The sequence below is a fragment of the Vicugna pacos genome, chromosome 21 (assembly GCF_048564905.1).
Source record: "Vicugna pacos chromosome 21, VicPac4, whole genome shotgun sequence".
Classification (NCBI taxonomy): domain Eukaryota; kingdom Metazoa; phylum Chordata; class Mammalia; order Artiodactyla; family Camelidae; genus Vicugna; species Vicugna pacos.
Window position 1 is genome coordinate 21,140,059 of NC_133007.1, and position 14,360 is coordinate 21,154,418.

General features: G+C 59.8%; 8 non-coding genes across 8 annotated transcripts; 4 read left to right on the top strand and 4 right to left on the bottom strand.

Moving 5' to 3' along the window:
- Positions 1 to 3,832: 3,832 nt before the first annotated feature.
- Positions 3,833 to 3,903, bottom strand: TRNAG-GCC (transfer RNA glycine (anticodon GCC)). The gene has a single exon. It is a non-coding gene; the product is annotated as a tRNA-Gly (tRNA).
- A 1,086-nt stretch (positions 3,904 to 4,989) lies between these two features.
- On the bottom strand, positions 4,990 to 5,072 carry TRNAL-CAG (transfer RNA leucine (anticodon CAG)). The gene has a single exon. It is a non-coding gene; the product is annotated as a tRNA-Leu (tRNA).
- Positions 5,073 to 5,644: 572 nt separating this feature from the next.
- On the top strand, positions 5,645 to 5,716 carry TRNAD-GUC (transfer RNA aspartic acid (anticodon GUC)). The gene has a single exon. It is a non-coding gene; the product is annotated as a tRNA-Asp (tRNA).
- Positions 5,717 to 6,458: 742 nt separating this feature from the next.
- On the top strand, positions 6,459 to 6,530 carry TRNAG-UCC (transfer RNA glycine (anticodon UCC)). Its single transcript has one exon. It is a non-coding gene; the product is annotated as a tRNA-Gly (tRNA).
- A 291-nt stretch (positions 6,531 to 6,821) lies between these two features.
- Positions 6,822 to 6,893, top strand: TRNAE-CUC (transfer RNA glutamic acid (anticodon CUC)). Its single transcript has one exon. It is a non-coding gene; the product is annotated as a tRNA-Glu (tRNA).
- A 5,335-nt stretch (positions 6,894 to 12,228) lies between these two features.
- Positions 12,229 to 12,299, bottom strand: TRNAG-GCC (transfer RNA glycine (anticodon GCC)). Its single transcript has one exon. It is a non-coding gene; the product is annotated as a tRNA-Gly (tRNA).
- A 1,107-nt stretch (positions 12,300 to 13,406) lies between these two features.
- TRNAL-CAG (transfer RNA leucine (anticodon CAG)) lies at positions 13,407 to 13,489 on the bottom strand. Its single transcript has one exon. It is a non-coding gene; the product is annotated as a tRNA-Leu (tRNA).
- Positions 13,490 to 14,061: 572 nt separating this feature from the next.
- On the top strand, positions 14,062 to 14,133 carry TRNAD-GUC (transfer RNA aspartic acid (anticodon GUC)). The gene has a single exon. It is a non-coding gene; the product is annotated as a tRNA-Asp (tRNA).
- Positions 14,134 to 14,360: the final 227 nt, after the last annotated feature.

Here is a 14,360-nt window from a genome sequence, read left to right on the forward strand (position 1 = left end):
GTGAGAGTACGGGGTGAAGGTGTTTGTTGCCGTGGTTGGGGGCCACCCCACGAGGGTTAGGGAACGGAGCCAGACGACCCCATAGAGAAGGGCCAGCCTTGAGCCTCGGGTTGGGAGGTGGCAGGACGAGTCCAGGGCACTGGGTGGAGCGCAGGTGCGAAGGAGAGGTGTGGGGCTTGCGGGGAACTGGCTAGGAGAGTAGTTGGCCACTCAGGCAGGGGCTCTGCCGAAGCTTGGGCCCGCGGTTGCCCTTGGCCCCCCAATTGCGTGCGGTGTGCGGGTGGGACCGATGTAGGGAAGAGGGTGGCCATGGAGTAGGAGTGGGTCTGAGGAGCCCGTGGGAGGCCAGGAATGGTGGAAGTGAGTCTTCTGCACAGGATGCGTGAGAGAGGGGCTGGGGTACTAGGGGCTGGTGGCGGGTAGAGGGGAGCGAGCCTGGAGTCTTCGACGTAGGGCAGATAGCAAGCGGGGGGGGGTGGCAGAGGCGGGTGAGTGGGCTGTGGTACGAGGACGATGGTGGGAGAGGACCCCAGCGGGGCGGTGGGTGAGAGGGCGAGACAGGTGGCCTGTGCTTTGAGGTGGTCAGGCTAACCAGTGGGCTGGGGCTGGGGCAGCAGGGTAGGAAACAGGCAAGGGAAGGACAGAAACAAGAGTAGGAGACTGGGGCTAGGCGAGGTCTAAATTGAGTGGGGCATTCTACAGCCCCAGAGACACAGATAATCTCTCAACAGGAAACACTTTCAATCCGTCAAGTCTCAGGTGTGTGTGTGTGTGTGTGTGTGTGTGTGTGTGTGTCTGTGTGTGTGTGTCTGTGTGTTTCTGTGTGTGTGTGGCAGGGTGTGTGGCGGGGTTTGGAGCTGAGGGGATGTGGGTTGGGGAGAGTGGCAGGTGAGGATGGAGTCGAGATGTAAAGAGGCCACAAAGGAGAGCTACTACATGATCCAGCAACCCCACTGCAGGCTATACATGTGGGAAGGATGCAACCTCCTCTTCGAGAAGATACAAGCACCGCCCCCCTCGTCCACGTTCCTAGCAGCACTGTTTGCAATAGCTGAGACCCAGAATGAACCCAAGGGCCCATGAGTGGACGATGGACCTAAAAAGATGCGTTGCATAAATATACCGTAGAATATTACTCAGCCATAAAGAAGGATGACATATTGTCATTTGAGGCCACATGGATGGATCTAGAGTCCATCAAACTACGTGAAGGAAGTCAGACTGAGAAAGATAAATGTTATATAATATCACTTCCGGGTGGAATCTAAAACATAATAGACATGAATCTGTGGACAAAACAGAAACACACTCCACGGACATCGAAAACCAACTGACGGTTATGCGAGGGGAAAGGGAAGGGTGGAGGGATCAGTTAGGAGTGTGGGATTAACAGATACACGCTACTGTGTATAAAATAGAGAAGCAACACGGACCGGCTGAATAACACAGGCAGCGATCTTCAATATCCTGGAATACCCTATGAAGGAAACTAATCTGAAAATACAATATACATACAAACCGAACCACTGTGCTGTACACCCGACCTAATACAGGAGCGGAAATCAACTACACTTCAACGACAACGACAACAACAATGAAGGCACCAAAGGAGAGCTACCATATGATCCAGCAACCCCACTGCTGGGTACGTACGTGGGAAAGATGAAACCTCTACTTCGAAAAGATGCAGGCACCGCCCCCCTCCTCCAGGACCTTCCTAGCAGCACTATTTGCAATAGCCGAGACCCAGAATGAACCCAAGGGCCCATGAGCGGACGGTGGACTTAAGAAGATGCGCTGTATAAACCTACCATAGCATATTACTCAGCCACAAAGAAGGATGAAATATTGTCATTCGCTGCCACATGAATGGACCTAGAGTCTATCACACTATGTGAAGTAAGTCAGATATGGAGCAAGATAAATATTATATGATATCCACTTCCAGGTGGAATCTAAAACGTAATAGACATCTGTCTATGTACAAAACAGAAACACACTCCGCAGACATCGATAACCAACTGACGGTTACGCATGGGGAAAGGGAAGAGTGGAGGGATCAGTTAGGAGTATGGGGTTAACAGAAACACGCTACTGCGTATAAAATAGAGAAGCAACACGGACTTGCTGAATAACACAGGGAACGATCTTCAATGTCCTGGAATACCCTATAATGGAAAATAATCTGAAACTACAGTATACATACTAAACCGAATCACTTTGCTGTATACTTGAAACTAATACGGTCTTAGAAATCGACTACACTTCAACGACAACGAAAACAACAATGAAGGCACCAATGGAGAGTTACCATGTGATCCAGCCAGCCCCCTCCTGAGTATGTATGCGGAAAACACAAAACCTCTAATTGGGAAAGATTCATACACCTCAGTGTTCATAGCAGCACTGTGGACCATAGCCATGACAGGGGAAAAAATCTCAGGTGTCAATCCATGGATGATTGGCTTAAGGAAATATGAGATATAGATAGGTAGGTAGCTAGGTAGCTAGCTAGCTAGATAGATAGATGGATAGATAGAGATCGATAGATACACAAATAGATAAGAGAGAGAAAAATAGAGTGAGAGAGAGATATTTTCAATGTATTAAAAATCAATCTCACGGAATATTACTCAGCCATTAAAAAGCATGAGATCTTGTCATTTGCAGCAACACGGATGGACCTAGACAGCACTGAACCTAGTATAATAAGTCAGACAGAAGGACAAAACTACATATATGTGGAATCCAAACAATAGTACAAGTGAATCTCTGTGCAGAACAGAAACAGATTCACAGATAGAGAGAACAAACTTACCGTTACCCAAGGGGAAAGTGTAGGGGAGGGATCAATTAGGAGCTGGTGTTAGCGGGTAGGAACAACAGGATTTACGGTACAGCACCGAGAAGTATATTCAACGTCTCGTAATTACCTGTAACGGAAAGGAACGATATATATGTGTATAGATACACATGTATTGAAAAGATAATCAGTTTACTGTACCCCTGAAAATAACACAATACTGTAAATCAACTAGACTTGTATTAAAATGCAAATTCAAAAAAAAAAAAAAAGAGGCCAAACGGACTGACGCAAGGGCAGAACCCTTGACAAATTAGGATTTGATGGTGCTGGGGGTTGGTGTCGCTAGGTGGGGTGCCAGTGGTGGGAGGAGGGCTTCAGGGGAGGGGGTGGTGCTTGTTGTTGGGGTGTTGGTGGTGATGGTGGTTTTAGTGGTGGGGGAGCGGGCGGGTGTTCGACAAATGTCTCGGCTGAGGGACGTAAAGTGAACATAGAGTGCACTCTGCCATGATATTGTGGCATTCCTCTTTGGAATTCCTCATGCAGGATAACGCTTTGGGGACACTCCTGGGGAGTGCAATGTGGCCCTCCCAGGGGTGGCAGCTTTTCGGTTCCTGGTTGAGCAAACACTGTGTAACTTTCAGAGTGTGGGGAGAGTGAGGCAGAGAGCGGGGAAGCGCGGTGAAACGTGAAGAGGTGGGGCGAGCGGGTGCCAGTGTAGGGTGTTCCTTCCAGTGAGCCGTGTGACCCCAGCGGGATCAGGGTAAGAAAGAGAAAAGGGACAAGGAAGGTGGGTGGGCGCGAGAGTGGCTGAGCCCGCAAGGTGTCAGTTCGCGGAGGCTTGGCTCTCGGGGTAAAGTTTTCGTCCCACGGAGGGTAGGGGGCGCCGGCGTGGGCAGGCCAGGAGAGGGAAGGTGCGGCGGTGGGCTGCGGGTGGGAGCATGCTGTGGTAGGACAGGTGCCTTGAGCGTGGGAGAGGGGAAGCCTAGCTCCGCTGTGGGCTGCGAGACCAAAAGGGGACTGGGTCGCTGCATGGGCCGGGAATCGAACCCGGGCCTCCCGCGTGGCAGGCGAGAATTCTACCACTGAACCACCCATGCACCGATGGCCGCCGCCGCCCGACGCCGCCCCAGCGGCGCTCGCCGCCAACCGCCAGACACTGGTGGCTCGCTGCTCGCCCACGGACACCCGCTCCACGTGAGCAGGAGGCGGTGAGTGACCTGAAGGAGAGGCTCCGGGGGAACGGGGAGGACCCCCAGGGCGCGGCGCGGCGCGGTCGGAGGGAAGGAGGGACGCAGGGACGGAGGCGGACTCGGCCCAACCTGCGCTTCCGAATCTGCCGTCCAGGGCCGCCGCCAGACTGTCAGTGTCGCCGGAGGAAGCCAGGAACCGGACCCAGCCTGGCCTGCGCCCGGATTCCAGTCAGGGCAGGCGACGCGTGGCAGGTGCGGCTGAGCTCGGACGCTCCTCTCAGCGACCGCCGGCCCTGGCCCAAAGTCCCTCTGGCGCCTGGCTTTCTCGCTCGTGCCGGGCGTTGGCGGGCAGCAGGCTGGAGAGGGGATGGGAGCTCGGGCTGTGAGGAGACAGCGAGTGTGGGACATGGGCGCCTGGGAGCGCCGCCGCCGCCGCCGCCGCCGCCGCCGCCGCCGCCGCGCCAAAGACCAGCGGTGTCTGTGTCTGAGCCTGGCTTCTGCGCTCCTGCCGGCCGCTCTCCCGAAGGGTCCCGCTCCGGTGCGTTGGCTGTGAGGAGGAGCACTTTGGCAGAGTGGCTGCTGGCTCGTGGACAGCCGTCTGAGGGAGCGCGCCGGGGTGTGGCTGGGTCCGGCCGGGGCAGCGGCTTCTCGCGTGAACATGCGCTGTGGCGCCAAGGGGGGGTGGTGAAAGAAGTGCCGCGAAGGCCTGCACTGCGAAGGCGAGGAGGGCGTGTGTCCTGAACGCCAGTTTCCAGAGGGTTCCCCCTGGGCTGTTTCTGTGAGGCCGGCGCACAGGACTGAGCAGGAAGAGCGGCTGTGGCTGAGGAGGTCCTGCGTGGGAGAGGCGTCGTGTGGGTGTCGCGTCGAGGGGGCCGGAGTCTGGGGAGCTGGCAAGAGTGCGAGGCAGGAGCGGAGTGTGAGGCGGTAGGGTGTTGTCCAGGCCTGGGACGGGCCGGGTGCAGCATTTGTTGGGCGGGCCAAAAAAGGCTGGCTTGTCAGGAGTGGGATTCGAACCCACGCCTCCAGGGGAGACTGCGACCTGAACGCAGCGCCTTAGACCGCTCGGCCATCCTGACGGCGGGCCTGGGCGCGTCGCCGCTCGGCTGGCTGGGACCCGACGCCGACGCGGACACCGATGCCCTTGGCCCGACGCGGTGCTCTGCGCCAGCGGGCGGCCGTCCGGGCCAACGGGGGAGCGAGGCCAGCCGGCGCGCCCGGCTCGCCGCCGCCGCCCCCTCGCCCACCCCTGGCCCGGGACCCAGCCGGGCCGCGTCCGGCCAGCTTCTGCCGCCGGCCGCGCCCACCCCTCCGCCTCTTCTCCCGGGACGTGGCACGGCGAGCGCCCACCTCCTCCTCACAGCCTTGCTTGCGCTCTCCGGCCCCCTCGGGCCCCTCCTCCCGGCGCGATCCTGGCGTCGGGGGCTATAGGCGGCGCGCACTGGGAGTTTCCAGCGCCACGCGGATCCGGGTCCCTGGCGGGGTCCCGGGCTGCCTCCTTGGATGACGCGTTTGGTGTGGTGTCGGGTCGGGTGGGGCACGTGGCGGGCGCCCGTGGTGGGCGGGGGTCCGAGGACGGGGTGGGGGAGGGGTGTGGGTAGGCGTCTGCAGGCAGCCGGAGAGCGGTCGGGCGCCCAGGAGGCCGCCGCCGTCCTCGTTAGTATAGTGGTGAGTATCCCCGCCTGTCACGCGGGAGACCGGGGTTCGATTCCCCGACGGGGAGGCAACACGCCCCTTTTTGGTGGCTGGCGCCGCTCTCTGTCCAGCCGCCTGGCCCCAAGGGCCCTTCTTCTCGTCCCTCCGCCCTCCAGCGGGGCCTGCCCACCCTCAACCGCCTCCAGCCCTCCACCCCTGCAACCCCTTGCCCGTCCTCCTCGCCGGGCGCTCGGGCGCTCGGGCGCTCGGGCGCCACGGCCGAGCGAGGGCCTCCTGTCGACCCCACAAGCGCCCGACGACATTGCGGCCCGCCCACAGTGGCTGCCGCAGTGGGCTCCTTGCGACGCGACGCACACCTGCACAGCTTCACGGCTGCCGGGGCGGGGGTGGGGCGGATGAGTCCCGTCTCCTTTCGGTGCGGGGGAGTGGCCTCGCCCAACACCCGTTGGAGAAGGGCTTTGGCGAGCCGGGAACCAGAGGTCGTGTGCCCGGGGAGGGAGGAGGGCCGCGGGCCGCGGCGTGCAGCCGAGGGCCCGGCAGCAGCAAGGCAGCGGCAGCGCGCACCCCCCACCTCCCCCCCTCCCCAGCCCCAGAAGCGGTCGGGCCGTGGGCGAGGGCAGCTGCTTAGGGCTGACGCGGCTGAGGCGCCCGGGGCGACCGTCGGTGGCGCCTGAGGCAGCGCAGAGCTGCTGGCGGACGGGGCGTCGGGGCAGGGCCGCGCCCGGCCGCCGCAGGGGCAGCGGCAGCGGCGGCGAGACTGCGCTCCGGCGAGCCCGGGGCCGGCGTGTCGGGGCGGCCCGGGCTGTGCGGCGTTGGTGGTATAGTGGTGAGCATAGCTGCCTTCCAAGCAGTTGACCCGGGTTCGATTCCCGGCCAACGCAGCGGGCCCATCTTTTGCCGAGCTCCACGGCCGGCCCTCCTTCCCTGGGCCCGTGAGGGAGAACTGGAAGCTGGGCGCAGAAAAGAGGGAGCTAGGTGGCCTGCGGCTTCTCGCGCGTGTGCGAGGAGGAGGCGCGCAGTGTTTTGAGGGTGCCAGCAAGCAGGAAGAACGCTAGGGCACGTGGCTTGCCGGGGGCGGAGGGCGGCTGGACGTGGAAAGGCCGGGCCTTGGCGCCAAGGCAGCGCCCAGTGGCTGGGTTGAGCAGAGGCGGGCCAGACGCGGAGCCCGACGCTCCCTGGTGGTCTAGTGGTTAGGATTCGGCGCTCTCACCGCCGCGGCCCGGGTTCGATTCCCGGTCAGGGAAGCATTTCTTCTTCCTCGCCGCCTACCAACCTCCCCAGCGCGTCCACAAACACTCCGCCCCCACCCCACCACCACCTCCCTTTTAGCCCACGCGCCAAGCCAACTCGTCCGCTCCTTCTCCCCCTCCTCGTGACCTCCGCGCCCCGACAAGAGCCACCCGGTACCCTCCACCTGCAGCCCCAGGCCCTGGCGTGCAACCTCCACCCTCGTGCCCCGCCAAACCTTTTGGCCTCGCGCGCCCACCCACTCGAGGCCTTCGGCGTCCCACCCACTCGAGGCCTTCGGCGTCCCACCCACTCGAGGCCTTCGGCGACTCCTCCTGCTCCGACGCTTGCCCCAGCCCCAAACACGACTGGCCGGCGCAGCCGTGGTCACGAGCGTGCTTGGACTGTCAAGCGGCACTACTTCTGCCACCACAATCCTCGCGGCTGACAAGCCACCCTCTCTTCCCAGCTCAGGCGGTGGTGCTGCTGCTTGTGCTGGTGGTGCTGGTGGTGCTGGTGGTGCCGCTGGTGACGGTGCTGGTGACCGTGGTGGACAGGGTGCCGGCGATGGCGCTGCAGGTTGTGCCGGCGGCGACGGTGGTGGTGGTTGGCGGCATCACTGGTGGCCGCGTCGACGGAAAGCGGAAGGCGCGGGAGAGGGCCCTCCATCTCCAAGTTGGGCCACTTGCCGGGACTGGCCGTCCCTTACGTCTCCTTTCAAGCCAGCGACCAGCCTCGATGGCTTACCTGCTGCGTGCCAGGTCCTGGACTGCCCTCGAAGCCCGTGGGCCTGTCGTTGGGCTTCAAGGACGCGGTGGTCTTGAACCGCGCAGGGGAGCAGACAGGCTGCCGGGAGGCGGAGGTGTGAAAAGGCATCTGGCCACGTGCTTGTAGTTGGACGAAAGGGCAGTGGAGGTGAGAAAGCAGGCAGAAACCGGATACCGCCCGGGAAACCTTAGCTATGCAAGTGGGAGGGTGTGGAGACAGATGCGTGGCAGGGTGCACTACCAGCCAACATGGTATTCGGATTGCATTCCCGGTACTCTCAGTCCTGTCACAGAGAGGCAAGAATGTTACCGACGGTACCTCCCCCTCCACTACCAGCAAACACACACACACACACACACACACACACACACACGAGTCACACACACACACACACGCACCCCTCACCTAGCTCTGACTTCTAATATTCCCCATTCCCACGTTACGATCTATTATTGGATGGACTCCATCCCTCTCTTCAGCCTGTCTTCACCTTTCCTATGGATTCTGGCCATGGTAAATCACAGGCCAGGCTTGGGCGCGTCTGTCAGCAAAGGGTTTGGTGTGCAGTTCACAGCTTGTTTCCTTCAGAGGCAGAGTGGACAGCCGATGAGCTGCAGCATTTGGCGGCGGCAGTAGAGTCGCTGGATTTAGACCAAGCCGGTTGCCCTGTGGAAGGGAGCCCCTGTCGGCATATGGGTGCATTCCATCACCGCAGGCGCTTTCGTCACCGCCCTTGTGGGTGTGTTCGGGGTGAGTGTGGGTGGGTGAGAGTACGGGGTGAAGGTGTTTGTTGCCGTGGTTGGGGGCCACCCCACGAGGGTTAGGGAACGGAGCCAGACGACCCCATAGAGAAGGGCCAGCCTTGAGCCTCGGGTTGGGAGGTGGCAGGACGAGTCCAGGGCACTGGGTGGAGCGCAGGTGCGAAGGAGAGGTGTGGGGCTTGCGGGGAACTGGCTAGGAGAGTAGTTGGCCACTCAGGCAGGGGCTCTGCCGAAGCTTGGGCCCGCGGTTGCCCTTGGCCCCCCAATTGCGTGCGGTGTGCAGGTGGGACCGATGTAGGGAAGAGGGTGGCCATGGAGTAGGAGTGGGTCTGAGGAGCCCGTGGGAGGCCAGGAATGGTGGAAGTGAGTCTTCTGCACAGGATGCGTGAGAGAGGGGCTGGGGTACTAGGGGCTGGTGGCGGGTAGAGGGGAGCGAGCCTGGAGTCTTCGACGTAGGGCAGATAGCAAGCGGGGGGGGGTGGCAGAGGCGGGTGAGTGGGCTGTGGTACGAGGACGATGGTGGGAGAGGACCCCAGCGGGGCGGTGGGTGAGAGGGCGAGACAGGTGGCCTGTGCTTTGAGGTGGTCAGGCTAACCAGTGGGCTGGGGCTGGGGCAGCAGGGTAGGAAACAGGCAAGGGAAGGACAGAAACAAGAGTAGGAGACTGGGGCTAGGCGAGGTCTAAATTGAGTGGGGCATTCTACAGCCCCAGAGACACAGATAATCTCTCAACAGGAAACACTTTCAATCCGTCAAGTCTCAGGTGTGTGTGTGTGTGTGTGTGTGTCTGTGTGTGTGTGTCTGTGTGTTTCTGTGTGTGTGTGGCAGGGTGTGTGGCGGGGTTTGGAGCTGAGGGGATGTGGGTTGGGGAGAGTGGCAGGTGAGGATGGAGTCGAGATGTAAAGAGGCCACAAAGGAGAGCTACTACATGATCCAGCAACCCCACTGCAGGCTATACATGTGGGAAGGATGCAACCTCCTCTTCGAGAAGATACAAGCACCGCCCCCCTCGTCCACGTTCCTAGCAGCACTGTTTGCAATAGCTGAGACCCAGAATGAACCCAAGGGCCCATGAGTGGACGATGGACCTAAAAAGATGCGTTGCATAAATATACCGTAGAATATTACTCAGCCATAAAGAAGGATGACATATTGTCATTTGAGGCCACATGGATGGATCTAGAGTCCATCAAACTACGTGAAGGAAGTCAGACTGAGAAAGATAAATGTTATATAATATCACTTCCGGGTGGAATCTAAAACATAATAGACATGAATCTGTGGACAAAACAGAAACACACTCCACGGACATCGAAAACCAACTGACGGTTATGCGAGGGGAAAGGGAAGGGTGGAGGGATCAGTTAGGAGTGTGGGATTAACAGATACACGCTACTGTGTATAAAATAGAGAAGCAACACGGACCGGCTGAATAACACAGGCAGCGATCTTCAATATCCTGGAATACCCTATGAAGGAAACTAATCCGAAAATACAATATACATACAAACCGAACCACTGTGCTGTACACCCGACCTAATACAGGAGCGGAAATCAACTACACTTCAACGACAACGACAACAACAATGAAGGCACCAAAGGAGAGCTACCATATGATCCAGCAACCCCACTGCTGGGTACGTACGTGGGAAAGATGAAACCTCTACTTCGAAAAGATGCAGGCACCGCCCCCCTCCTCCAGGACCTTCCTAGCAGCACTATTTGCAATAGCCGAGACCCAGAATGAACCCAAGGGCCCATGAGCGGACGGTGGACTTAAGAAGATGCGCTGTATAAACCTACCATAGCATATTACTCAGCCACAAAGAAGGATGAAATATTGTCATTCGCTGCCACATGAATGGACCTAGAGTCTATCACACTATGTGAAGTAAGTCAGATATGGAGCAAGATAAATATTATATGATATCCACTTCCAGGTGGAATCTAAAACGTAATAGACATCTGTCTATGTACAAAACAGAAACACACTCCGCAGACATCGATAACCAACTGACGGTTACGCATGGGGAAAGGGAAGAGTGGAGGGATCAGTTAGGAGTATGGGGTTAACAGAAACACGCTACTGCGTATAAAATAGAGAAGCAACACGGACTTGCTGAATAACACAGGGAACGATCTTCAATGTCCTGGAATACCCTATAATGGAAAATAATCTGAAACTACAGTATACATACTAAACCGAATCACTTTGCTGTATACTTGAAACTAATACGGTCTTAGAAATCGACTACACTTCAACGACAACGAAAACAACAATGAAGGCACCAATGGAGAGTTACCATGTGATCCAGCCGTCCCCCTCCTGAGTATGTATGCGGAAAACACAAAACCTCTAATTGGGAAAGATTCATACACCTCAGTGTTCATAGCAGCACTGTGGACCATAGCCATGACAGGGGAAAAAATCTCAGGTGTCAATCCATGGATGATTGGCTTAAGGAAATATGAGATATAGATAGGTAGGTAGCTAGGTAGCTAGCTAGCTAGATAGATAGATGGATAGATAGAGATCGATAGATACACAAATAGATAAGAGAGAGAAAAATAGAGTGAGAGAGAGATATTTTCAATGTATTAAAAATCAATCTCACGGAATATTACTCAGCCATTAAAAAGCATGAGATCTTGTCATTTGCAGCAACACGGATGGACCTAGACAGCACTGAACCTAGTATAATAAGTCAGACAGAAGGACAAAACTACATATATGTGGAATCCAAACAATAGTACAAGTGAATCTCTGTGCAGAACAGAAACAGATTCACAGATAGAGAGAACAAACTTACCGTTACCCAAGGGGAAAGTGTAGGGGAGGGATCAATTAGGAGCTGGTGTTAGCGGGTAGGAACAACAGGATTTACGGTACAGCACCGAGAAGTATATTCAACGTCTCGTAATTACCTGTAACGGAAAGGAACGATATATATGTGTATAGATACACATGTATTGAAAAGATAATCAGTTTACTGTACCCCTGAAAATAACACAATACTGTAAATCAACTAGACTTGTATTAAAATGCAAATTCAAAAAAAAAAAAAAAGAGGCCAAACGGACTGACGCAAGGGCAGAACCCTTGACAAATTAGGATTTGATGGTGCTGGGGGTTGGTGTCGCTAGGTGGGGTGCCAGTGGTGGGAGGAGGGCTTCAGGGGAGGGGGTGGTGCTTGTTGTTGGGGTGTTGGTGGTGATGGTGGTTTTAGTGGTGGGGGAGCGGGCGGGTGTTCGACAAATGTCTCGGCTGAGGGACGTAAAGTGAACATAGAGTGCACTCTGCCATGATATTGTGGCATTCCTCTTTGGAATTCCTCATGCAGGATAACGCTTTGGGGACACTCCTGGGGAGTGCAATGTGGCCCTCCCAGGGGTGGCAGCTTTTCGGTTCCTGGTTGAGCAAACACTGTGTAACTTTCAGAGTGTGGGGAGAGTGAGGCAGAGAGCGGGGAAGCGCGGTGAAACGTGAAGAGGTGGGGCGAGCGGGTGCCAGTGTAGGGTGTTCCTTCCAGTGAGCCGTGTGACCCCAGCGGGATCAGGGTAAGAAAGAGAAAAGGGACAAGGAAGGTGGGTGGGCGCGAGAGTGGCTGAGCCCGCAAGGTGTCAGTTCGCGGAGGCTTGGCTCTCGGGGTAAAGTTTTCGTCCCACGGAGGGTAGGGGGCGCCGGCGTGGGCAGGCCAGGAGAGGGAAGGTGCGGCGGTGGGCTGCGGGTGGGAGCATGCTGTGGTAGGACAGGTGCCTTGAGCGTGGGAGAGGGGAAGCCTAGCTCCGCTGTGGGCTGCGAGACCAAAAGGGGACTGGGTCGCTGCATGGGCCGGGAATCGAACCCGGGCCTCCCGCGTGGCAGGCGAGAATTCTACCACTGAACCACCCATGCACCGATGGCCGCCGCCGCCCGACGCCGCCCCAGCGGCGCTCGCCGCCAACCGCCAGACACTGGTGGCTCGCTGCTCGCCCACGGACACCCGCTCCACGTGAGCAGGAGGCGGTGAGTGACCTGAAGGAGAGGCTCCGGGGGAACGGGGAGGACCCCCAGGGCGCGGCGCGGCGCGGTCGGAGGGAAGGAGGGACGCAGGGACGGAGGCGGACTCGGCCCAACCTGCGCTTCCGAATCTGCCGTCCAGGGCCGCCGCCAGACTGTCAGTGTCGCCGGAGGAAGCCAGGAACCGGACCCAGCCTGGCCTGCGCCCGGATTCCAGTCAGGGCAGGCGACGCGTGGCAGGTGCGGCTGAGCTCGGACGCTCCTCTCAGCGACCGCCGGCCCTGGCCCAAAGTCCCTCTGGCGCCTGGCTTTCTCGCTCGTGCCGGGCGTTGGCGGGCAGCAGGCTGGAGAGGGGATGGGAGCTCGGGCTGTGAGGAGACAGCGAGTGTGGGACATGGGCGCCTGGGAGCGCCGCCGCCGCCGCCGCCGCCGCCGCCGCCGCCGCCGCCGCCGCCGCCGCCGCCGCCGCGCCAAAGACCAGCGGTGTCTGTGTCTGAGCCTGGCTTCTGCGCTCCTGCCGGCCGCTCTCCCGAAGGGTCCCGCTCCGGTGCGTTGGCTGTGAGGAGGAGCACTTTGGCAGAGTGGCTGCTGGCTCGTGGACAGCCGTCTGAGGGAGCGCGCCGGGGTGTGGCTGGGTCCGGCCGGGGCAGCGGCTTCTCGCGTGAACATGCGCTGTGGCGCCAAGGGGGGGTGGTGAAAGAAGTGCCGCGAAGGCCTGCACTGCGAAGGCGAGGAGGGCGTGTGTCCTGAACGCCAGTTTCCAGAGGGTTCCCCCTGGGCTGTTTCTGTGAGGCCGGCGCACAGGACTGAGCAGGAAGAGCGGCTGTGGCTGAGGAGGTCCTGCGTGGGAGAGGCGTCGTGTGGGTGTCGCGTCGAGGGGGCCGGAGTCTGGGGAGCTGGCAAGAGTGCGAGGCAGGAGCGGAGTGTGAGGCGGTAGGGTGTTGTCCAGGCCTGGGACGGGCCGGGTGCAGCATTTGTTGGGCGGGCCAAAAAAGGCTGGCTTGTCAGGAGTGGGATTCGAACCCACGCCTCCAGGGGAGACTGCGACCTGAACGCAGCGCCTTAGACCGCTCGGCCATCCTGACGGCGGGCCTGGGCGCGTCGCCGCTCGGCTGGCTGGGACCCGACGCCGACGCGGACACCGATGCCCTTGGCCCGACGCGGTGCTCTGCGCCAGCGGGCGGCCGTCCGGGCCAACGGGGGAGCGAGGCCAGCCGGCGCGCCCGGCTCGCCGCCGCCGCCCCCTCGCCCACCCCTGGCCCGGGACCCAGCCGGGCCGCGTCCGGCCAGCTTCTGCCGCCGGCCGCGCCCACCCCTCCGCCTCTTCTCCCGGGACGTGGCACGGCGAGCGCCCACCTCCTCCTCACAGCCTTGCTTGCGCTCTCCGGCCCCCTCGGGCCCCTCCTCCCGGCGCGATCCTGGCGTCGGGGGCTATAGGCGGCGCGCACTGGGAGTTTCCAGCGCCACGCGGATCCGGGTCCCTGGCGGGGTCCCGGGCTGCCTCCTTGGATGACGCGTTTGGTGTGGTGTCGGGTCGGGTGGGGCACGTGGCGGGCGCCCGTGGTGGGCGGGGGTCCGAGGACGGGGTGGGGGAGGGGTGTGGGTAGGCGTCTGCAGGCAGCCGGAGAGCGGTCGGGCGCCCAGGAGGCCGCCGCCGTCCTCGTTAGTATAGTGGTGAGTATCCCCGCCTGTCACGCGGGAGACCGGGGTTCGATTCCCCGACGGGGAGGCAACACGCCCCTTTTTGGTGGCTGGCGCCGCTCTCTGTCCAGCCGCCTGGCCCCAAGGGCCCTTCTTCTCGTCCCTCCGCCCTCCAGCGGGGCCTGCCCACCCTCAACCGCCTCCAGCCCTCCACCCCTGCAACCCCTTGCCCGTCCTCCTCGCCGGGCGCTCGGGCGCTCGGGCGCCACGGCCGAGCGAGGGCCTCCTGTCGACCCCACAAGCGCCCGACGACAT